Genomic DNA, 24,949 nt, shown 5'->3' with positions numbered 1-24,949 from the left:
TGGCTTCTCTTATCAAATCTACACTAAATCTATGGATAAATTGATAAATCTTCCATGTGACGTCTATAGCCATGCTTTAAGTCCTATAGGAAATCAATGGCAAAAGGATGGAAGTGAATAGAATCTGTAACTTACATTATGCTAATATGTAGAGAATTACGGAAAAGCAAGTTCAGCCAGGTTATCATCATGTTTTCTTAATTTACAATTGGTCAAAAACATAATTTGTAAGTGGTAATTGCAGATTAATATACTTTAGATCAATACCATATAACATTGTGTAGTGGATTATGAAATCAATGTCAACCATTATGTTTATGACTGTCTAGTTATCAGAGATGTGACAGGCGCCTGACGTGGAACTCTGGAGCTCTCCATTATAGTGATGAAGTGAAATTGATCAGTGAAATGGTCAGTATGGAGTCTGGTAGGACGGGTCTGAAAAAAGCTATTGAAGAAGTAACATACCTTGGAAAGGGCACCTACACAGATTGTGCCATTGCTGCTGGTACAAGCCATCTTCTAAATGGGTGAGTGACTAATATTTCAGAATTTACAGTATCACTTGGAAACATTTCATAGAAGAGATATTTTTATCTGTTCTTTTTTTGCATTTTGTAATGGTAGTAAAGTTATTGGAAATGAGAAATAATACAAATTGACGTTTAATTAAAGTTTGGCAACTTCATTAAGTAGCCAATAGATATGTTTTTCCAATAGTCTTAAATTCTGGGGCTTTTCTCCTTCTCCATATTCAACAAAGGAATGGAGGTTAGAGCCAAAAATATAAAATCGGGATTCTTTAGGCTAAAGGATAGATTTGCTTGGCCCAAGCAAGTTTATTCAACTTTTTTATTTTCCTCTATAGAAGTTTTCCTTCACCACTTTCCCCATCAAGGCCTCATACATGCTGACCCTTCTTCAAAGTTGATGTTAGCATTACCTGATTTAAGAATTCAATCTCACTCCAGTCTGAGGGGCAATTAACCCCCAATTTCTGATGATGATGACTCAGATATGTTTTTTGCAGAAGAGGTAATTCTGGGTCTATTTATCCTGTGGCGATCCTTATTAGAACCTGCTTTGTAACGGCCTTAAAGGGAATCTGTAACCACATTTGACCTATCTAAACTATTAATATGAGCATACGGGTTATATACTTCTGAAAGAAGTCATCCCTGTATGTCTTATTTCAGATGCCTTATAGTGGATAAATCATCTTTTATCTCTTTTATCATGAAGTGATAAAAGTCATATATATTACTTCTTCCAGGCTCTGGGGAGAATGGTGCCTGTGAGATAACTGTGCCTCCAGAGCTTATTTTACATGAAAGGGCATTACCAGTGTGAGACACGTAGCTAACACAGAACAGGAAAAATGGAATTTATTTTCTTGCAAACATATTTTTTGCTTCTCTCTAGCTCTGCTGTATTGTATCAATATTGCAGCCCTGTCTGCCTGTGAGATGGAAGCTGAGAGGAACCTGCATATGTGTCAGGTGTAATCACACACAGCTCTGCAGTGAGATCAGGAGAGCAGAGAGTGCCCATTATATGACTGCAAGGAGTGTTAAAACCCCCAGTCTCTAAAAAACTCGGGCTGCTTTATATCCAACACTTATAATAAAAACCATTGACACTTTGTGGGTCCAAGGGTTGGCCACAGCTTTATTATAATAACAAACTTTACAAAAACATAAGTCATTGCTTTCTTTATATAACAAAAGGCCATCTGTTGTTGTACAGTGGGTCTTACAACTAAAAACTTAGTTGGGCATGGAGGAGACACCGCCACGCTGTGACAACTTTTCTTACAAACAAATCATATACTGTACATGTTAGCCTAATAATTATTCAAACTCAAAAAATTCAAACATATACTCAAAAAGTTTTGTTTATATATATATACTAGCTGAAGAGCCCGGCGCTGCCCGGGCATAGTAACTAACTGTGGTTAGTTATAGCAAATTATAATTATCCTCCATCCCATAGTCCCGTGCCCATATACCCATCATGCATATCCACGTTCCCATAGGCCCATGCCCATATACCCATCATACATATCCTCCATCCCATAGTCGAGTGCCCATATACCCATCACACATCCTCCATCCCATAGTCCCATGCCCATATACCCATCATACATATTCGCCATCCCATAGTCGAGTGCCCATATACCCATCACACATCCTTCATCTCATAGTCCCATCCCCATATACCCAACACACATATCCTCCATCCCATAGTCCCGTGCCCATATACCCATCATACATATCTGCCATCCCATAGTCCCGTGCCCATATACCCATCATACTTATCCTCCATCCCATAGTCCAGTGCCCATATACCCATCACACATCCTCCATCTCATAGTCCCGTGCCCATATACCCATCACACATCCTCCATCCCATAGGCCTGTGCCCATATACCCATCATACATATCCTCCATCCCATAGTCCCATGCCCATATACCCATCATACATATCCGCCATCCCATAGTCCTGTGCCCATATACCCATCATACTTATCCTCCATCCCATAGTCGAGTGCCCATATACCCATCACACATCCTCCATCCCATAGTCCCATGCCCATATACCCATCATACATATTCACCATCCCATAGTCGAGTGCCCATATACCCATCACACATCCTTCATCTCATAGTCCCATCCCCATATATCCAACACACATATCCTCCATCCCATAGTCCCGTGCCCATATACCCATCATACATATCCGCCATCCCATAGTCCCGTGCCCATATACCCATCATACTTATCCTCCATCCCATAGTCCAGTGCCCATATACCCATCACACATCCTCCATCCCATAGTCCCGTGCCCATATACCCATCACACATCCTCCATCCCATAGGCCTGTGCCCATATACCCATCATACATATCCTCCATCCCATAGTCCCATGCCCATATACCCATCATACATATCCGCCATCCCATAGTCCCGTGCCCATATACCCATCATACTTATCCTCCATTCCATAGTCCAGTGCCCATATACCCATCACACATCCTCCATCCCATAGTCCCGTGCCCATATACCCATCACACATCCTCCATCCCATAGGCCTGTGCCCATATACCCATCATACATATCCTCCATCCCATAGTCCCATGCCCATATACCCATCATACATATCCACCATCCCATAGTCCCGTGCCCATATACCCATCACACATCCTCCATCCCATAGTCAACCATTATGTCATCATAATGAGCGGCGGGGCTTGCAACCTATGATGACATCAGCATCGCCATGGCAACCATTATGACATCATGAGGGGCGGGGCTTGATACACACACACTTTTTCCCCATTATGTAGATAGGGGCAAAATTGCTGGGGGAATTGGAATGCGCGGGGTTAAAATTTCGCCTCACAACATAGCTTAGGACACTCTCGGGGTCCAGACGTGTGACTGTGCCAAATTTTGTGGCTGTAGCTGTGACGGTGCGGATGCCTATCCCGGGCATACACACATACATACACACACTTGAGCTTTATATATTAGATATATATATATTGTGGTGTAATGACCACTGTGTCCACGAGGGGGCGCTGTGTGGATGTCCCAAGAGTGTGAGTGGTTGAAGAGCCATTATGTATCTCAAGGTGGGTGACCTTGAGATAGAGACATATGTATGTTTATGAATGCTATTGTAAAGTATATATGTCTGTGTGAAGGACCTGTGGTGAGGTCATAGTCATGTGACCCGGTGGGCGTGGCTATGGACCATATAATGTGGCCAGGTTAGGTCACATGGAGTGAATGCTGGGACCTGATTGGTCCAGTTTGGAAGGTCCCGTGAGGAGAAGGATCTCCTCCCTAACAGCAGCCTGTGGAGCGGCTGTGTGTGTAATGGCGTCCAGTATCTGAGAGTCCCTGAGGAGTGAGTGGACTTCTGCGGCCTGGAGAAACAGCCATATGGGAACCCTGACGTGGGTGAGATAACCCTGGGGCTAAATAGCCTGTATAATGGACGCTCTCCTGTAATGCTGTGTATATTGCTGCTGGAGGTTTATGAAGGATGAATAAACCTCATAGACTATGATTTGTTGGAAAATCCTGTGCCGGATGTGTTTTTCGATCGCTGCAAGCGTGAACCCCTTACTTACATGACAGCGCTACCTCACATATGGTGGAGAAAGCAAAGGGCAATATTGTAGCCTTGTTGCTAGGGGCAATGGAAAAGGACTGCAGATTCGGTTGCTGGGGGCAACGCTGAGCCAGGAGGGCTGACGGTCTTAAAGCCATGTGATGTGCTGACAGGAGTCAGTGGCAAAGACTTATAGGATACCTCTACGGTAGAGAGGTCCGAGAACCTGCGCGGCCAGCAGGTGCCGGTCGGGAAAGAAGGAAAAAAAAAAAGTGTTTTACTGACCTGGGTCAGTGGTAAAGACTGTGTTCCTGGAGGGTTCAGTGAGCAAGGTCCTGGAGGGTCAGTGTTGGGAAGAGCCCTGGAGCACATGGTAGGACCTTGGACCTGGTGAGGCTTAAGTGTTGGGCAGTCTCAGGCCGAGACGGATGTCCTGAATAGCACCCGCTGAGCCCCTGGACCTGGTGAGGCCGGTGTGTGGGGAGACCCTGGGAGGAGGGTCGCTCCCTGAATCTCACCCGGTGCGCCCTGTGTGTTGGACGGTCTCAGGTGGAGACAGGAGCGTCCTGAATAGCGCACAGTCAGGACACGTGAGTTTTTTTTGTGGTGTGTTTTTTTTCTTTTTTCTCGACTCAGCCTGCGGTGGCTCAGTGGGAGTCAAGAAGGTGACAAGCGGCTTGATGTGGCTCAGTGGGGTCACGAAGGTGACAAGCGGCTTCCGGTGGATCGGCGGGTCCATGAAGATAGCGCAGCAGGAGCTGCAGTGACTCCAGCCGCTGTGTGTGTGAACAGCAGCCGGTGGTGCCAGTGATCGGTGACAGCAGGAGCTGTGGTGGTGCCAACAAGGACTTGTCTGGTATCGTGAGAGACATAAACTGTGTGGTGTGAACTGTGGTCTGAGAAGACCGGTATAACAGACATGGGGAGATCCCGAAAGAGGGTGGAGTCCCAAAAGGGGGCGGTGACCCAAATTGGGGTGGTAGCCCAAAAGGGGATGGAGTCCCAAATGGGGGTGGTAACCAAAAAAGAGGTGGAGTCCCAGAAGGGGGCGGTGACCCAAATTGGCGTGGTAACCCAAAAAGGGGTAGAGTCCCGGGAGGGGGCGGCAACCCAAAGTGGGGTGGTGGTCCAGAAAGGGGCCAAGTTTGAAGAAGTGACAGCACTGGGTGACTCAGTGGGTATGTCTGGGAAACTGCAGTGTACGTGTATGTCGTTTCCAGAATGTGGGATATACTTTCCGGAGCATGACGGGCTGCAAGTGTGTACAGTGATGCTGCACCGGGAAGGAATCTCGGGATGGTTGGACTCCAAGAGTCAGGTGACTCTGATAGGAACTCCTCTCACTTTCTGTCTGACCGAGAAAATGGCCCAGGTTCGCTGTAAACATGGGGTCACGGTGAACTATATGCTAGACAGAGTGGTGTTTGAGGGGCCTGGAGGCAGTGAGTGCCAAGGTGGCGGGATACCACCAGACTTGGTGTATACCTTGGAGGGCGGCCGGGACTTTGTCATGTTGGATGACCTATGGTACGAGGAGGGAGACGTTCCTATAGTTGGGCTAACAGATATTAAGACGGTGACGGTTCCTGACGGGGAGAGGTCAGAGGTGGAAGTGACTGGGAAAAGGGGTATGTCAGCCCAACGGACGGACCTGACATCTCGTGACAAAACTGACGCTGACCTGGTGGGTAAGACGGCGGAAGTAGTCACACGGTTAGTGAGTAACTGGAGGGATGACTTAATCTCTGGGGGTGACTGTGGCTCTGAGAAAGAAAGGGAGCACAGAATAGAAGGGCTAGAGAAAGAAGTCTCTGAGCTCAAAGGCCACATGGTAACGTGGCAAGGACTGAATAAGGCCCTCAGAGAGGAGGTGGATGAATGTGTCAAACAAGAAAGAGGCCTGAGACAAACAGCTGAGCACAGAGTGGATGAGCTGGAGAAGGAAGTCTCTGAGCTCAGGGGTCACCTGTCAGCGTGTCAAACTATGAACAAAGCTATAGTGAAGGATATGGAGGTGCTCAGAGAGGCCCAAGAGAAGCATCAACAGGAGATTCTCAGGAGAGAGGATGAGCGTCGCTACCTGGCAGAGGAGCGAGATAAAGTTCTGCAAGAACTCAGTGGAGTGAGTCTGTCTGAGTGTGGACAGACTTCCATGTGTCCAGGTGGGACACTACAGAGAGTGTATATGGGGAGGACTACAGCTCCCAGCATGTGCTGAGACTCTCAGTCCGAGTCTGAAGCCACGGACATTTCTGTTCCTTTGCCTGAAGTGAAGGTTACATTTCAGTGTTATGCTGTCTATGGTTTATGGAGTAATAAACCTGGTGAAATTTTAAAGGAACGTGCCTCATGTTTGTCTCCCGCTGCACCTAAGCGAGTCGAATCCCTACAATATATATATATATATATATATATATATATATATATATATATATATATATATAACCTAAAATTCCACAACTTGGGTAGGATGGGTGGGTGTTCTCCCAGTAAAATGTCCTCCAACTGACCTTTTTGGCACCACATCCCTATAAATACACCCCTGTCCACACCCCTATAGACAGTACAGCCATCTATTTTTCACACACTTTAATTAACCCCTTCCTACTCCCTTGCAGTCCTTGGGCCTATTATTACCCAGTTCGTGCCCTCTTAATCACACCGGTAACACCCTATCATGTAAAATAATCTCTGGGGCTAGTTTTTTTTCTTTGCTTATCTGAGCTTTTCAAGTCATAATATGAACTACCCCAAACAGAAACATCCAAATAGGGCTAGTTATTGGGGTTATCAACTTTCTTTTTCTATTTGAAAACAGCAGACCCCTATTGTCTAAAAATATAAAAATACTCACTTAGCAATCCTCCACCGCTCCTCTTGTAAGACAACCTGCTTCCACTTTCGTAAGGGGCTGCATGTGATTGCTGCTCACTTTGTGGCCACTGTAAATAATTTTTAAGGAACATAATATGTACATTATGTAAATAATGTGTACGTGTACCACAAAGCTTTATATTTAAAATAATAAAGTTCTCTATAATAGGAAAAAAAGTCACTGTAAAAGAAATGTCATTATAAATAAATTCTTAAAACCCGTTAATTAATACATTATGCTCATTTTTTCTAAGGAGATACTCACTAGCACATTAAAATTGCCCATGTAAATAGGACAAGCGCTTGTAAGCACGTGCAGTGGAAAGCGCAGTCTCCCTTACATTTATATGCAGTAAAATGGCCTCCCAGTAGGTAATCTGATCTGATACCAGAAATACCAAAGTTGCTGAAGTAAAAGAGGCTGGTCTTACTGCTGTCCATCCAATCTTGTTGATCCAATACTGGAGATGCCAGAAGTGCTGAGGTAAGAAGAGGCCACTCTACTTGCTGTCCATCTTCTCTTTCTGATCTAATACTAGAGATACCACAAGTACAGATGTAAGAAATGGCTGCTCACATTGTTTTCCACCTTTTCTTTCTGATGTAATACTGGAGATATCAGAGGTTCAGAGGTAAGAAGTAGTAATGAGCGAGTATACTCGTTGCTCGGGTTTTTGGCGTGCTCGGATATTTAGTTTTCGTCATCTTATCTGCATGATTAGCGACTTGTAGACAGGCTGAATACATGTGGGATTTCCCTAACAAACAGGCATTCCACACATGTATTCAAGCTGTCAAGCAGACACAAATCATGCAGATAAGATGATGAAAACTAAATCTCCGAGCATGCCAAAATACTCGGAGGACACCCGAGCATGCTCGGAAAAACCAGAGCAACAAGTATACTCGCTCATCACTAGTAAGAAGCACTGCTCACACTGCTGTCAGACTGGCTTTTTTATATAATACTGATGATAATAGGGGTGCTTAGGTAAGAAGCACTGCTCACACTGCTGTCCACCCTGTGTAACTGATGTAATACTGATGATAACAGGGGTGCCGAGGTAAGAAGTGCTGCTCACACTGGTGTCCAACCTTTCTTTCTGATGTAATATTGATAACAGGGGTGCCTTTCCAATCTAATACTAGAGATATCAGAGTTTTTGAAATTAGAAGAACCTTCCCACATCAGACCTGGAAAAAATCTGTAGATTTGACAGAAGTGTGAGCAGATTCTTCTTACCTCAATACCTCTGGTATTTCCAGTATTAGATCATACAGAAAGGGTGGATAGTAGGGTAAGCAGACTTTTCTTATCTCTGTACATCTGGCATCTCTAGTATTATGCCAGAAAGACAGAGTGGATAGCAGTGTAAGCAGTGTGAGTATTCTCTTCTTACCTCAGCATCCCTGGTATTGTTAGTATTAGATTAGAGATATAGTGTGGACAGCAGTGTGAGCAGCCTTTTCTTAAATCAGTACCCTTGGTTTCATCAGTATTACATCAGAAAGACAATGTGGTCAGCAGTGTGAGCAGCATCTACTTAGCTCAGAACCCGTGTTAACCTCACTATTACATGTAGAAAAACATGGTGGACTCTAGTATGAGCGGCCTTGTCATACCTTAGTACTGCTGGTAACTCCAATATTAGATCTGAAAGACATGCTGCACAGCAATGTGAGCAGCATCTTCTTACCTTATCATACCTGGTATTGTCTGTATTAGATCAGATAAACATGGTGGACAGCAGTGTGAGCGGCATCTTCTTATCTCAGCACCAATGGTATCTTCAGTACTGTATCAGAAAGACAATTTTTTCCCTATGGAATTTTTTTTTTTAAGACAATTTTTTTCCCTATGGAGAAAATTGGCTTCTACTCTGTGGGTTTTTTGCCTTCCCCAGGATCAACGATGCAGAACAGCTGCACTAAAAATAGGCTGAACTAGATGGACATAAGGTCTTCCTTCAGCCTTCAAAACTATGTTACTATGTTACAATGTTGGAAAGCAGTGTGAGAAACGTCCTCTTACATCACGACCCCTAGCATCTCCAGTATTGGACCAGTAAAACAGGGTGGACCGTAATCTGGGCATCCTGTTCTTACCTTAGCAAGTCTAATATCTCTAGCATTAGATAAGAATATCAAATGATAGATTATCCTCCTACATATAAAGGAATGAGGGACGGCACTCACATCCACCTCTGCTATTAACTTTCTAGTAGAGGTTTATGTCAGCATAATAAGACGGCTGATATATTCATGTACTATAGTACTTAGTGTTAGGCGTCGGATTTCTGCGTTTACTCTGCAGGGATCCAGACCCTCACATTCTGCAGTCTCCTGCTGTTTATCTACTGCAGAGGAGATTGCAGAGGAGATTGCCTTGCAGCAAATCTCTCCTGAGGCTAAGTCCTTCTGCCCTCCTACTGAGCATGCTCATTGGACGATCTCCCATTGGAGATCGGGTGTCATGTGCTCAGGTCCTGTTCCAGATCTCATTGGTCCATCTCAGAGATCTGGAGGCTTGCAGAAGGTCCCGGCTGCTATAAAAGGCATACATGGTTGTTCCGCCATGCGCTAATATAGACTTACTTGCTGCTGTGTGTATGAAGACGGATGTATGATTCTGGTGAATGACTCATTATAAAACCCCTTCCCTCTGATATTATGTATGTGGTTAGGGACTGAGTTAGAATCAGCGCCAGCGCTCCTCTGCTGCAACATCCACAGCTACTAGCGTCCGACATTGCGCTTGCGTCATAGCTTTGTCGTTTGGCGGCAGTGTCCACGCCGCGCTACAGTAGCAGCTCTCCTTAGGGTCCGCAGCTGCAACGCCGCACACACGGTAGGTCTAGACGGATGTAGTTCCGCCGTCTTGGGCTATTCCTGTGACCTGATACCGTGTGTGTATTTATATTGAGTACTGTGACCTCAACAGGCTCAGTCTTTTGTATTTGTGTTTATTTGGCATCTCTGTGACTTAACAGAGATTGCTCTGCGCACCTGGGTGACGTTTAACCCTGTGCGCATTACTGCCATATTGCTTCTGCCACCAATTAGCAGAGGTTATATCACCTACTGCACGGTGGACCCCGAGCGGCGAACGCACTTTATTATTATTTTTATTTAGTGCGTTCCGCCGTTCCTAACACTTGGCTCCCTAGGCAAAATAAGTGTGAGTTGCTAATTGAAGATATTTGGAAATTTATATAAAATTGTATTTCTTTTACCTTTTTTTTCTATTCCCAAAGAACTCCTTTAAAAGGGATTTATAGGTTTGGAATCAATATTTTTTCTTTTGCTTGTTAGAAAAAACATACAGTATTTTGCAAATAGTTTTCTGATATACAGTGGGGAAAAAGTATTTAGTCAGCCACTAATTGTGCAAGTTCTCCCACTTAAAAAGATGAGAGAGGCCTGTAATTGACATCATAGGTAGACCACAACTATGAGAGTCAAAATGAGAAAACAAATCCAGAAAATCGCCTTGTCTGATTTGGCAACATTTATTTTGAAAATTATGGTGGAAATAAGTATTTGGCCACCTAAAAACATGCAAGATTTCTGGCTCTCACAGATCTGTAGCTTCTTCTTTAAGAGGCACCTCTGTCCTCCACTCATTACCTGTAGTAATGGCATCTGTGCAAACTTGTTATCAGTATAAAATACACCTGTCCACAACCTCAAACAGTCACACTCCAAACTCCACTATGGTGAAGACCAAAGAGCTGTCGAAGGACACCAGAAACAAAATTATAGCCCTGTACCAGGCTGGGAACACTGAATCTGCAATAGGCAAGCAGCTTGGTATGATGAAATCAACTGTGCAAGCAATAATAAGAAAATGGAAGACATACAAGACCACTGATAATCTCCCTCGATTTGGGGCTCCAAGTAAGATCTCACCCCCTGGGGTCAAAATGATTACAAAAACGGTGAGCAAAAATCCCAGAACCTCACGGGGGGACCTAGTAAATGACCTGCATATAGCTGGGACTACCGTAACAAAGGCTACCATCAGCAACACACTATGCCGCCAGGGACTCAGATCCTGCAGTGCCAGATGTGTCCCCCTGCTTAAGCCAGTGCATGTCCGGGCCCGTCTGAAGTTTGCTAGAGAGCATTTGGTTTATCCACAAGAATATTAAGAGATTAAGAGAATGTCATATGGTCTGATGAAACCAAAGTAGAACTGATTGCTAGAAACAAAACTCAGTGTGTTTGGAGGAGACAGAATGCAGAGTTGCATCCAAAGGACACTATACCAACTGTGAAGTATGGGAGTGCCAATATCATGCTTTGGGGCTGTTTCTCTGCAAAGGAACCAGGACGACTGAACCGTGTACATGAAAGAATGAATGGGGCAATATATTGTGAGATTTTGAGTGCAAACTTACCTCCATCAGCAAGGACATTGAAGATGAAACATGAATGGGTCTTTCAGCATGATAGTGATACCAAGCACACCACCAGGGCAATGAAGGAGTGGCTTAGTAAGAAGCATGTGAAGGTCCTGGAGTGGCCTAGCCAGTCTCCAGATCTCAATCCCATAGAAAACCTTTGGAGGGATTTGAAAGTCCGTGTTGCCCAGCAACAGGCCCAAGACATCACTGCTCTAGAGGAGTTCTGCATGGAGGAATGGGCCAACATACCACCAATAGTGTGCACCCAACTTGTGAAGACTTACAGAAAATGTTTGACCTCTGTCATTGCCAACAAAGGATATATAACAAAATATTGAGATAAACTTTTGTTAATGACCAAATACTTATTTTCCACCATAATGTGCTAAATAAATGTTGCCAAATCAGACAAGGTGATTTTCCTAATTGTTTTCTCATTTTCACTCTCATAGTTGTGGTCTACCTATGATGTCAATTACAGGCCTCTCTCATTTTTTTAAGTGGGAGAACTTGCACAATTGGTGACTGACTAAATACTTTTTCCCCACTGTAAATATTATAAATCTGTGTGTCTACAGCTCGTATGTAATTCTATAAGTCTCTATTTTACTGGAAGTAGAGAACTTATATAAGGAACAGGAACAAACTGCAAACATTTCTAAGACTGTAAATGCAGAGAAACAAAACTGAGATTTTTAATTATGACTATTTGCAAAGTTGCTTATTCTTATTTTTAGATGCACTGGTGCATTTGGTTGAAAATTAAAGGCGTTGTCCACTTTTTGGATAACCTCTCCTTGATCTAAATGTTTGGCCCCGATAAAATAAAAAAGCTTATTCTCACGGTGTCAGCACTCGCGGTCCCATGGGTTCTTGTGCGGTTGTAGTGACATGTGATCCCAGTGCCCAATCAGCCCTGGCATCACTGTCTCTGCCTTTGGACAAATCGAACATGAAGAGGAAGTCCAGGCTGCAGTTGATCTGACTTCTTCTTCATGTTCAATTCCACCGGAGCCCATTACAGAAACTTTTAAGGTTACTTGCAGAGTTTTTCATAAATTTGGTGTAAAGCATTCTTTTTTTAGCATGTGAATGGGCTAAAATTTAAAACATAAAAAAACAACAATAATATTGCAGGTGTTTTTTCTACTTCCTCCTATAAAAAAAATTGTAAAAATTAGGTAAAATATTATTTGTATACCAAAATATTGTCTTCGTAGTTTTACAACTGTGATAATATGTTCACATATTTATTGTATTAGGTTGCAGCGCTAGTAACAAATTGCAGCGTTACTGTTATGGGACAGATGCTCAGTCCCTCAATGATCCAAATTGTGGCACTTACTTGTGTTTTCTGTAAAGTGCCAATATCCTGTCCCTCCATTGATGGTAGATGACGATGGCGTTCTAAAACTGTATCCAAAACAGGGAGCGTCCTCCCGTTTAAGAATGAAACCCCAGTGGAGTTTGCTAAAAAGTACCGCGGTCACGGGGGTTTCATTCTTAAACAAGAGGACGCTCCCCGTTTTGAATACAGTTTTAGAACGCCATCGTCATCTACCATCAACGGAGGGACTGGACATTGGCCCTTTACAGCATACACAAGTAGGTGCCACGATCATTGAGGGACTGAGCATCTATCCCATAACAGTAACGCTGCAATTTGTTACTAGCGCGGCAACCTAATACAATAACTGTATTTGATTTATTGAGGCAGATTAGCACACTGTATCTGCCAGTTTGCCAGCTGCTTTTAACATTGGTGTATTTAGATCAGTGCCAGTGTGATTTTATTAACTCTTTATGTTCGCATATTTGTCTATGCTAGCCATAAGCAAAGCAGAATGGTATCTGCAGGCTGTAGGTCCCTAACTTAATCCTCATTTAAATAGTGCTAAATCAACATATTAGGCTAATGTTTCATTGTGTAATAACAATGGAACACCAAGTTACAAATATTAAGCCACCACAATGTCAGGCATACCTAGAAAGGAACGAACTGTGACCCAGCCTCTGGCTTTTTTGTGTACATTCTGAGGTCCAGGATAATAAAAATGTGGCCTGCATTTCTTCATATGTCAAACTTTTAACGAACGTATGCAGCTGTTTCCAATAGATATGGCCAACCCGTGCAAAGCTCCGGCTGAAAATAATTACGAATGGATCATCACTCTCCATATCTTCTATTGACTACATAAGAGGTTGTAAGCATCTGGACCACCATATTAGATTACAGACCTTCACTGGAAGTTGTTTATACGTCGTCCTGATGAAAAGATAATTTGTGCCTTTAATGGGTTTTATATGTCACAATTCACTTGTATGTGTTCTTGTTTCTTGTTTGAATAGTGGAAGCTACAGGAAAGGAAACAAGTTCATGATTGTGGTCACAGATGGATATCTCAGTGACGGCTACAAGGAAAAGTGTGGCGGGTTGTACTATGTACTGAATGAAGCAAAATCAGCAAATATAAAGATATTTAATGTGATGGTGGATACAGATCATAAGGTATTGGGTTTTACTAGAGCATGCAGATGTATCGGTGCAAATTCAGTGCAGGTAGAGCATCTAGAATTCATTGCTACTGGAAAAATTAGAAATTAGTCCCAACCTCGTGCCCAATAAACTGTGTTATACTGATGCTAACAACAGTATAGCAAAATCATGAAGTCACCTTGTATTTTTTCCCATTCATTTCACAAACTCTGAAAATGCTCCATTCCCCCATTATATTCACTTTGTAAAATTTCTATATCTACTAAAAGCTTTTATAGAGGGGGATTTGGAGTTGTAAAAGCATTTCTGGTTAGGCATGTAGTTAAGGGAATCAGAGGATCTGTTACCAGATCAAAAAAGGTTTAGACATTTTTGGTACTAAAATGTATTGAAAAGAAGTACCAAATTTTTTTTTATCAATTCTACAATGAGTAACCTAACTTTATATTCCAAATTCCAACACTGAGTTCTATATGAGAAGCATGTGACTATTGCATAATTCTCATCACAATGAGTCTTGTTCTAAGCAGAAAATTCAACAGTCACACACTTCCTTCTTACACCTCCATGGTACAATCATCTGCTTGTTGCATAGTTTCATAAAAACCTTGATGCTGTATAAAATTTACTAGTAGGCAATATTCCAAGTCCTCTGGGATTTCATGTCATCCAGGGATATTCTCCATAGTCAAATATGGTCATATGCTCTCTTACTACCCAAAGCCAGAAGTGTACAACAATCTACTTACTGTACTATTACTATTAAACAGTACTACACAATGTGCTGGGTTGTTTTAGATTTATTTTTTTAAACTGAAACCTTTGTTATGTGTTATTCATAATTTCCTTTTAGGGAGAAAAAGCTATTAATGAGGTTAACTAATGATCTGCATTGCTTCATAAGCTGCATTGTCACACATGGAAATGGAATGAAATATGCATTGTCTTCCCAATAAAAGCAGTCACATAGTAATGAAATTGTGCTCCTCAATATCAAGATACCATGAAATTGAGAAATCAGAGTGCTGTAAAAGGTTATTCCCATCTTCACAAATGGATATTGTTGGACATTTCTTGTAAATACATGCACGACAGTTTTGCAATTTACTGCTTATTATAATTTTCAGCCAGCCTTAGGCTACTTTCACACATCAGGTTTTCGGCGTCAGGCGCGATCCGGCGTCGTGCCGGAACGCCGGATCCGGCAACTGTTTCGTAAAACCGGATGTGACGGATCCGGTTTTCTGCCGGATCCGTCTTTTTCTTGACAGACAAAACCGGATCCGTCTCATCCGGTTCATCCGTTTTTCGACGGATTACGCCGGATCCGGTTTTTAAAATTGACCCTTGTGGCCTTCCGAACGGGATTGGCTACTGGAAAACTATATATAGCATGTTCCTACAGCCCTTCTTTGACAGGTTGTAGAGGAGAAAGTGCAGGTTGGAGAGAAGAGCAAGTTACTGGCGAAGATGGATGTTGTCATTGGAAATATTTTGAAGAATTTGGCGGATTTTACAGCGGAGGCAAATCGTTTGAGGGTGATTGTTCTGGAGAAGGAGAGAGCGAGACAGCAGCGCATCAGGCATCGTAGACGACGTTTGTGGATCCACCCCATCACAGCCAAGAGAATGACGCGTGGGGTCTATTCTACACTATGCATGGACCTTCGACGAAACCCGGATAAATTTTTTGGATATGTTAGGATGAAAATGGAGAATTTTGATTACTTGGTGGAGCGCATTGCACACCTCATAAGAAAAGCGGACACCTATTGCCGCTTCTCTGTTTCACCCGCAAAGCGTCTGATGGTGACTTTAAGGTAAGCCACATTTATTGGATATGCTCGCATCAGAGCACACTTTCACTGCAATCTTGTTGGTGGTAGTTTGTATCTCCAAGTGTTATAGCTCAGTTTTGGTATGTAATGCTGTGATTTAAAACTAATTTATTGTTTTTTAATTCCCCACAGATTTCTTGCAACTGGAGAATCCCTTTCGTCACTGCATTTCCAGTACAGACTCGGGATTTCCACCATATCTGGAATTGTGAAGTACACATGCCGTGCACTGTGGGACTCCTTAGCTGAAGAGTTTTTACCAGAGCCCACAACAGAGAGGTGGATTGAAATTGCTGACAAGTTTCAACAGATATGTCAGTTTCCAAACTGCTTGGGCGCTGTGGACGGGAAACATATCCGCATTGTAAAGCCAGCTGGATCGGGATCGGAATATTTCAATTACAAGAAATATTTTTCAATTGTCCTCATGGCCATCGCTGACGCGGAATACAAATTTATTGCGGTTGATATTGGGGCCTATGGCCGCTCCAATGACTCTCAAGTTTTCAAACTGTCTGCCATGGGGCGTAAACTGTATGGAAACACCTTCCAGTTCCCACCACCTAGACCGCTGCCGCAAACATCTGGTCCACCTATGCCATTTGTCTGTGTAGGGGATGAAGCCTTCCAGCTGTCAGAACACCTTTTGAAACCGTACTCTAGCAGAGGATTGACAAGACCAAAACGCATTTTTAATTACCGCCTCACAAGAGCAAGAAGAATGGTTGAATGTACCTTTGGTATTCTGACAGCCAAATGGCGGGTCCTATTGACTGCGATCAACCTCAAGACAGAAACTGTGGACGAGGTGATCAAAGCGTGCGTGGTACTCCACAATTTTGTTATCTGCAAGGAACCCATTTCCATTGAAGACACCTCTGAAGAAACCACCTTGCAAGATTACCATGACATTACCACTAGAAGTTCTGTGACGGTTTCAGTAATGAGGGACAATTTTGCACTATACTTTATGTCACCTCAAGGCAGAGTACACTGGCAGGATGACAGAGTGTGAAAGATTTGTGCCCAACCAAACTTGTGTACCTTCTGTACCAACAGTATATACCTTTGCCAACCAAAGTTGGCTATCTTGTCATGGTCTCTATTTTTAGCTTTAGGCCACAGGTGTGTACCTGGTTGTGTTTTATGCAAAGTATTTCACCTTTTAACAAAAGTTGTGTACATTGTTAGGAAATCACCAACAATAAACACAACTTTTTAGGTGAAATACTTTGCTTCAAACACAACCAGGAACACAACTGTGGCAAAAAGCTAAAATTTACCCACAGTTATATACCTAGTTTTGAATACCATTTCACCTTTTAAATACCCTGTATTTAACCTTTTTCGCCGCAGAAAGAAATGACAGACAACCAGTGTAAAATAATTTAACTTTTATTGAAAAATGTTTTTTTTAGTAAACTTTTTTAAAATTTTAATAAACTTGTTTAATAAAACTTTGAAACTATAAAACTGAAACCATAAAACTGGTCATTTTTATTTAAATACACACATTATAAATCTGTGTAGTGTGTGGTGGAAATACTGCTGTAGGGGCTGCGGGACACTTCGACACTGGGAGTGTGGAGAGAGGACTGGGATCGTGGTGGGGAAGGAACAGTTAGAGGTGAAGGTGTGGAAAAAACTACAGAATGGGTGGACATGTGGGAAGCAGAAGAGGTGGTGGGTGGTGGAGTGGAGGGTTGGGCAGGGACTGTAGGAGCAGATGATGTTGATGGCAAGTTGTATGGGGAAGGAATTTGGTACAGGGCAGGTTGCTGGAAGTGGGGAGATGTCTGGTACGGGGCAGGTTGCTGGAAGTGGGGAGATGTCTTTTACGGGGCAGGTTGCTGGAAGTGGGGAGATGTCTGGTATGGGGCAGGTTGCTGGAAGTGGGGAGATGTCTGGTACTGGGGAGGTTGCTGGTACTGGGGAGTTTGCAGGTACTGGGGAGGTTGCTGGTACTGGGGAGGTTGCTGGTGCTGGGGAGGTTGCTGGTGCTGGGGAGGTTGCTGGTGCTGGGGAGGTGGATGGTGCTGGGGAGGTGGATGGTATGTAATAGGAGGGGGAGGATGGAAAGTGACTGGAGGGGGTGTAGATGTAATAGGAGGGGGAGGATGGAAAGTGGCTGGAGGGGGTGTAGATGTAATAGGAGGGGGAGGATGGAAAGTGGCTGGAGGGGGTGCAGGTGGAGGAACTACTGTGGTGGGAGGAGGAGGTTGGGAGGTAACTTGCTGGAGAGCAGCGTGGCATGAATGCATTACATGCATCTGCTGGGCAGGAGAGAGCGTTTCCATGCGCTCCACAACAGACCTGAAAAAGGTGTGGTTTGGCGAAGATCTTGCTTCTGAATGCATGGTTTGCAGAAGTGTCTTCACCTCCAGAATGCTGGAGTTGATCTGCTGATAGCCTGCGGAGATTTGCTCTGACAAGACTTTTAGACAGTTCTGGAAAGATGCATTCAGATGCAAGAACTCTGGCGCATAAGTCTTTTCCTGACCCCTCTGCCGCTGCCGCCCAGTACCCGCAGGTGTACTAGAGGTGGCAGGGGCAGAAGGGTGGGGTAAAGGGAAAGCGATCTCCTCACCAGCAGCTTCATGTAATGTAGGCGGCCACGATGCTCCTGTGCTGGTGGATGGGACAGATGGGTCAAATGTGTGGGAAGGCTGGGAAGGTGCAGATGTACCGGGGCGGTCGAAGTGTCCCTCGGTGCCGGTCTCCTCAGGGATCGCCTCAGAAGGGTCCAATCATGCAGGCTCCCGAGTGCTGCTCACCGTGCTGTGGAATAAAGAGAAAAAAAAACAATTAAAATACTGACATGGTATGGCCCTGGCTGAAAAAAAAATTTACATCTAACATTTGTTTTCACATGTGGTGTGTAATATTTACCTTCTGTTGACCATTGTTTCCCGTAGGAACGACAGGGCTTCTGCGTACTTGTACTTGCTCCTGCGTCCTCCAGATCCACTCGGGGCCCGCATCTCTTTATTGAACTCCTTCTTGAAACGATCCCTCACAGACCGCCACCGATTCACAATTCTGTTCCCTGAAACGAGAAAGGAGTGGTTAGTATACAACATCAGTGTTTCCCAAACTCCAGTCCTCATGGTCCCCAGGGGTCATGTTTTCAGGATTTCCATAGTAAATAGAAATCCTGAACACATGATCCGTGGGGACCACGAGGACTGGAGTTCGGGAAACACTGGTTTACATCAAGCAACCGGTACTGTATATATTTACGCTCTGTAATCTGGGCCCGAACATCGAGGTCCTCCCAGCGGCCCACAAGGAGCGAACAGATTTCCTCCCAGAGTCGTCGGGTAACGATAAGGTCAGCGTGGCGGCGGTCAGCCATATTCCAGAGCGGCTCCCTTTCTCGGACGAGATCAGTGAGGTGGTCCACATCGAGTCCTCCATCCTCACCGTCAGAGTCGGGAGCACGCTGTGAAGGCTGTTAAAGAAAAAGACAAAAATAACGCCTCCACATAAGAAATGAAATAAAAAGTGCAAAAAAACAAAGCAAAAATATTTATACTTACACGCTGGTGACCGCCGCGTTGCTGTCGCCGACGACCCTGGGAGGCACTGCGAGGACCTCTTGGCCGAGCACCAGATTGGGAAGACTAGAGAAGAAAACAAAAAATGTTATGTCTTTGGATGTAGGCATTTGTTTGCTGTGTGTGGTCTGCAGAACATTGTTTTCTATGTGTTGTGTGTAGTGTGATGTTGTGTTTCTGCGTTTGATGCAAAAAACTTACCAATTGTGAGCCCACTCCAGGTGTCTGTCCACCCCTTCCTTCTTCTTCTGGGAGCTCCTCTTCATCTTGTGAATCCTGTTTTGAAATAAAAGGCAATGAATAGACATATATTACAGAGAAGATGGATTTTGGAAATAAAAACTTACCGTCAAACGCTGACGATGCGAGGGAGGGCTCCCAGAAGATGATGTGCTGTCTTCCTGGTGGCCACACTCCATGCCTGTGGGTGGTGTTCCAGCTGCTGCCATTGCTGCTGCTGCTGCTGCATCTATTGGGCGGCTGTTGAATAAAGAGAAACAAAGGGCCAATGAATATCTTGATATTCAATAGCCCTAGTTTGGAGGAATGGGGGATTTGATAATTACCGTCTCTCATCTGCTGCTGGCCTCCCCTCCTCAGCATGTTGCATTTGCTGCTCCATTTGGGGTGGTTGTGGTGCTGATGGTGCTGCAGTGGTCTCCTGCCTTCTCCTGCTTCGCTTGGTTGCTTTCTTGGGTGGCATGTTGGGTGTGGCTGTGGGTCCCACTGTCTTGCTTTTATATATGTCTTGTGGGCAGAGCTACTGAGCATGCTCAGACCAAAAAAACGGATCCGGCCGCCGGATCCGGCTTTTGCCGGATCCGGCGCATTGCGGCGCTCATAGGCTTTCATTGTGTGAAAAAGCCGGACGCGCCGTATCCGGCGTGTCCGGCTTTTTCGCCGGAGACAAAAAACGTTACAGTAGCCGTTTTTTCCAGACGCCGGATCGCGACACATTGCCGGATCCGGCGAAAACCGGATGAAACGCATGGCCATCCGGCGCGATCCGGCGCAAATGCAAGTCAATGGGGGGGAAACCGGATCCGGCATTGCATTTCGCCGGATCCGGTTTCTGTCAAAAGCGCCGGATCGCGCCTGACGGCGAAAACCTGATGTGTGAAAGAGGCCTTAAGATATTAATGCTTTTTTTCAACAGATAGTTGTTTTGCAGACTGACAACCACTGCCAGACAGCAGACCATGTGTAGTGCTTACTTACAAGCTTCTTTCTATTGGGCTTACAAGTACTGTTTTGAAGTTGGCCAAGATGAATGGAGTGCGCTGTTACCTCCTAATCCTGGCCAGCTTCAGCAACATGCTTACAAAATGGACAGTATTGGTGGTAGGTCTCCTTGGCAAAAAGCTAAAAAAACAAAGTAAAAGAGCAGTATCTCAGTAACAGCTGAAAATTTGAAAGGAAACCTGACAAGCCCCTCATTCACTGTAAATCACCAGGATTTGTTTCGTCCTTTGTAAATTCCCTGCCTAACAAGCCCTTTATTATGTTTAACACATTAACAGATCTTTAGAAATAGTATTTCTAAAGTCAATTTTTCTTATATTTTATTTAACCTTTTGACTAGTCGATGGGGCATTGTTTCCCCAGACTAGTCATCCCGCATGTGCGTGACTTTCTTTCATATAAGTCATTGCGTCCTTGAAGCCTGGTGCACTCAACCCGGTTCAACTTGTTCGAAAGCAACGAATAAACTTGATCTTCACTCCACTGTTGACACCAGGCTTCTTCTCTGCTTCCGGACATGCACAGTGAGCTTCTGAAGTTGGGAAGGGGCTTCAGAGGTGCAGTGACTTGTATGAAAGAAAATCACACGTATGGCGAGTTTTGCAGACAACTGATGATGACGCCGGTTCTTGCAAATCATGCTATTGTAGGGAAGTGGACTGACCTATGGACCTGTCTGCAGCAGGAAGGTGAATGCAAAATGTGCAGTAAAAGTACTTGACGTGAACTGGTGTATATGTATGTGGGGAGACAGCTAGAGACAGTGAAAGAAGGTAAAGTACTGGGTTTTGACCACTAGGGGGAGACCAAGAACAGATGGAAAAGGAGATAGTGCAGTACTAAGGTTTGGCCACAAGATGAAGGCAGAGAGCAGTGAGAAATGGGCTTAACAGCAGCTTAAGGCTAGGAAACCGCATAGTCATGGTGGGCGGAGTTACAGGGACTCTAGAGGGGAATTCCCAGGGAGGGGAATAAAAAGGGAGAGAGAGTTCCAGAAGGAAGCCAGTCCAGGAGGAGGAGCTCAGCAGAGAAGGAGACTGAGAGAGGAAGAACTCTGGGAGGGACTGGAAGGAGAAACAGTCGGGGGGTGGCCCTGACAGGAGAGCCGCAGGACAGAGGAAGCCCGGGGTAACAGACGGTCAGACTCGGACAGGCGAAGCGCTGTGGTGGTAGGCCTAGGGCAGCCACAGCGAAAGAACCATGAGGGATGTCAATTTAGGAAAGAGAAGAAGGTGAAAGGTACCAGGGCATGTGTGTACGAAAGCTGTCGTGCTGCTGTGGTCATCGGGAGGACGGACAATAAAGAGGACCTGGTGAACGTACACCGATTTCTGCCTCCAGTCTGTTTGCGGCGAAAAAAGGGACCACCCCCTAGTCGGCTCACGTACTTACACTATTATGTCCACAGGTCCCTGATAACAAGCTGAGTGGGAAGACTAGTCTGGGAAAACTAATGCCCCATCCACTAGTCAAAAGGTTAATTAGCATATGGAAAACAGACTTTAAAAATACTTTTTCTAAAGATCTATGTGCCAAGCGCAGTAAAGGGCTTGTTAGGCTGGAAGTTTATAAAGGAAGGTATAAATGGAAAGTATAAGGTTTCCTTTAATATGCAGCAAATGGCAAAAGTGCTCTTTTTTTCCATCTTTGCAGATTAATTTAAATTTGCTAGTTAATGGTGAGCTATTGATCATAACAGAAGTATATTATGGAGACGGGCACACTATAGCACTAAAATAGTACAAGAATAGTATTGTGCAATTTGTTTGAGTCTAACACAAAATAAAGCAGAACCATAAGGCCCCATCACACATAACAACTCACCAGCAATCCCGACAACGATATCAACGTGTCAGGATCGCTGGTGAGTCGCTACATGATCGCTGGTGAGCTGTCAAACAGACAGCTTCACCAGCGATCAGCACAGCGACGCCGAGCGCGCGGCGTCGCTGTGTTCGTTAGTTACCAGCGCGCTGATGCAGGGAGCTGGTAACTAACGTACACATCGGGTATCCAAGGGAGGTGCGTCCCTTAGATACCCGATGTGCACGTTAGTTACCAGCTCCCTGCATCAGCGCGCTGGTAATTAACGTACACATCGGGTTTCTAAGGGATGCATGTCCCTTGGATACCCGATGTGTACGTTAGTTACCATCTGATCGCTGGTCTCCCGCCTGTCACACGCAGCAATGCGTGCTGGCCAGCGGGAGACCAGCGACCAAACAAAAGTCCAGGGCTTTCCTACAGCGATCAGCGATACCGGCAGGGGGGCCGGTCGCTGATCGCTGTCACACACATCGATCTCGCTGGTGAGATCGCTTTTGTGTCACAAAACTTGTGACTCAGCAGCGATGTCGCTAGCGAGATCGCAATGTGTGACGGGGCCCATAGTCTTCTTCTGCCACTGTGCATCTGCTTCTATATTGAACAGCAGTTACTCAGTCAAAAGAGTTTTAGGTGGTAGGAGGCTGGGGAACTCCTTTCTTCATCAATGCAGCAGATATAACTATGAATCAATTATGTTCTTTTTTTAATGGCTATTAACCAAATAGCACAACATTTTGATGTTAATATTATGTACAGTGGTCAATTCTTTAAAAATAAGATAGTGTATTTTGCTAACAGGTCAACTTTTATAAGAAAAAATAGCAAAAGTGAACAATGGTTGTGTCCTCTTGATCTTGGATCTGCAGATTTACATTTATGGCTATACACAGTGGATGCGTCAAAAAAATTACAGTTGGAAATTTTTGTGGTGCAAAAAGAATTTGCATAATTGAATTTAAAATTACTATGATTGTTACATGCCTAATATCTTCATATCTAAGCTGCTCTTTTATTAAAAGGGGATGATGGCTGACATTGTTAATACTTTTTGTTGTGGAAGGGATAGTTTTAAATGAGACAGCTTTTCTGCACTTTCGTAACATGTATACTTAAAAACAAATTGCATACAGTGATTTTCCTGGTTTACCCTAACAAAGAATTTTAGTGCATGATAGGTGTTTCAGTTTTATGAAGAGAACTGCATAGTAATGTATCCCCAGCATACCTTCCCTCTCCTGAATGCCTCCCTAGCATGGCCCATCGCTTGTCAATCTCTAGCTTGACTTCCCTCCATCCCTAGCATGTTTTCCTTCACCCTTAGTTCCTATGAAGCCACTCCTCACCGTTAAAGGTCTTTGTGACTGCAGACATGCAAATTTTCGTAGCGTACACAGCGTGCAATGTCAGGATTCTCCGGTGCTGGTGGAGAGACCAAGTGGTCATGTAACTGCAAGTATGTGATATACATACTCCCTGCCACATTCCAACTAGACATCTGTTGCCTCGCTCAGTACAAGTGAATTGAGCAAGGCAACGCAGGTCTAGTTGGAATGTAGCCAGAAGTATGCACATCCCATACTTCTAGTCACTTGACCACCCTGTCTCGCCGCCAGAGCTGAAGAATCCTAGCATTGCTCAACACACTCTTTACAGCATGAATCTCCTCTCCTCAATCCTCAGTACGGCTCTCCTCTTCTCAATCACCTATATGGCTCCCCTATTCTAAATCCCCAGTATGACTCCCCTCTTCAATCCCCAGTATGGGTTAACGTCCATCCATCCTCAACATGACTCCCCTTTCCTCAATCCCCATTATGGCTCCTGTCTCTTCAATCCCCAGTATGGCTGCCCTCTCCTCAGTCCCAAATATGACTCCCCTTTCCTCAAAACCCAGTGTGACACTTCCTTCTACTCAATTATCAGTATGGCGCTCCTCTCGTCAACTCCCAGTATTGCTCCCCTCTACCCAAGTAAAACTCCCCTCTCCTAAGTCTCTAGTATGGCTCCCCTCTCCTCAATCCCTTGTATGGCTTTCATCCCATCAATCGCCAACTTGACTCCCATCTCCTCAATCCCCAGCATGACTCTTCTCTTCTCAATCCCCAGTCTGTCTTCTTTCTCCACAATCCCCCTTCCTTCATCTTCAGTCCCAAATATGGCTCCGCTTTTTTTTTCATTGCTCATGATTCCTTGAGTATTCTTGTCAGTTTTAAGGTTGATTTCATTGTCACGATCAAGAGACCAAAATAATGTACATAAGTCACCTTGCAAGGTCATCGTTCTCTTCTCAGTATACACAGCAAAGCTATTTTTTTCCTCCAAATGATGGCTCTACAGTGGGTATGGAAGTAGGGTCCAAAGCTCTGCAATCAAGCCTTTTGCTGGCTTATCACAGCTTGAAAAGTCATGACTGAGGAAATATTGCTGTTATATACATTTGTGCTCCATAATTAAGCACTGAGAAAATGGTCTGGCAGTACTTTGGACCCTTCTTGCTTGTTGGACTTCTATGAAGGATCAAGGTGGAATCCTCCTGTAAGTTAGCACACCTCAAACTCATCTAGAGCATACAATACCTAATTAGCTTG

This window comes from Dendrobates tinctorius, unplaced genomic scaffold, assembly GCF_039654945.1.
Source record: "Dendrobates tinctorius isolate UK_male_01 unplaced genomic scaffold, ASM3965494v1 ptg000005l, whole genome shotgun sequence".
In the NCBI taxonomy this organism is placed as follows: domain Eukaryota; kingdom Metazoa; phylum Chordata; class Amphibia; order Anura; family Dendrobatidae; genus Dendrobates; species Dendrobates tinctorius.
The sequence above is the reverse complement of the archived record's forward strand: the minus strand, read 5'-3'. Positions refer to the sequence as shown.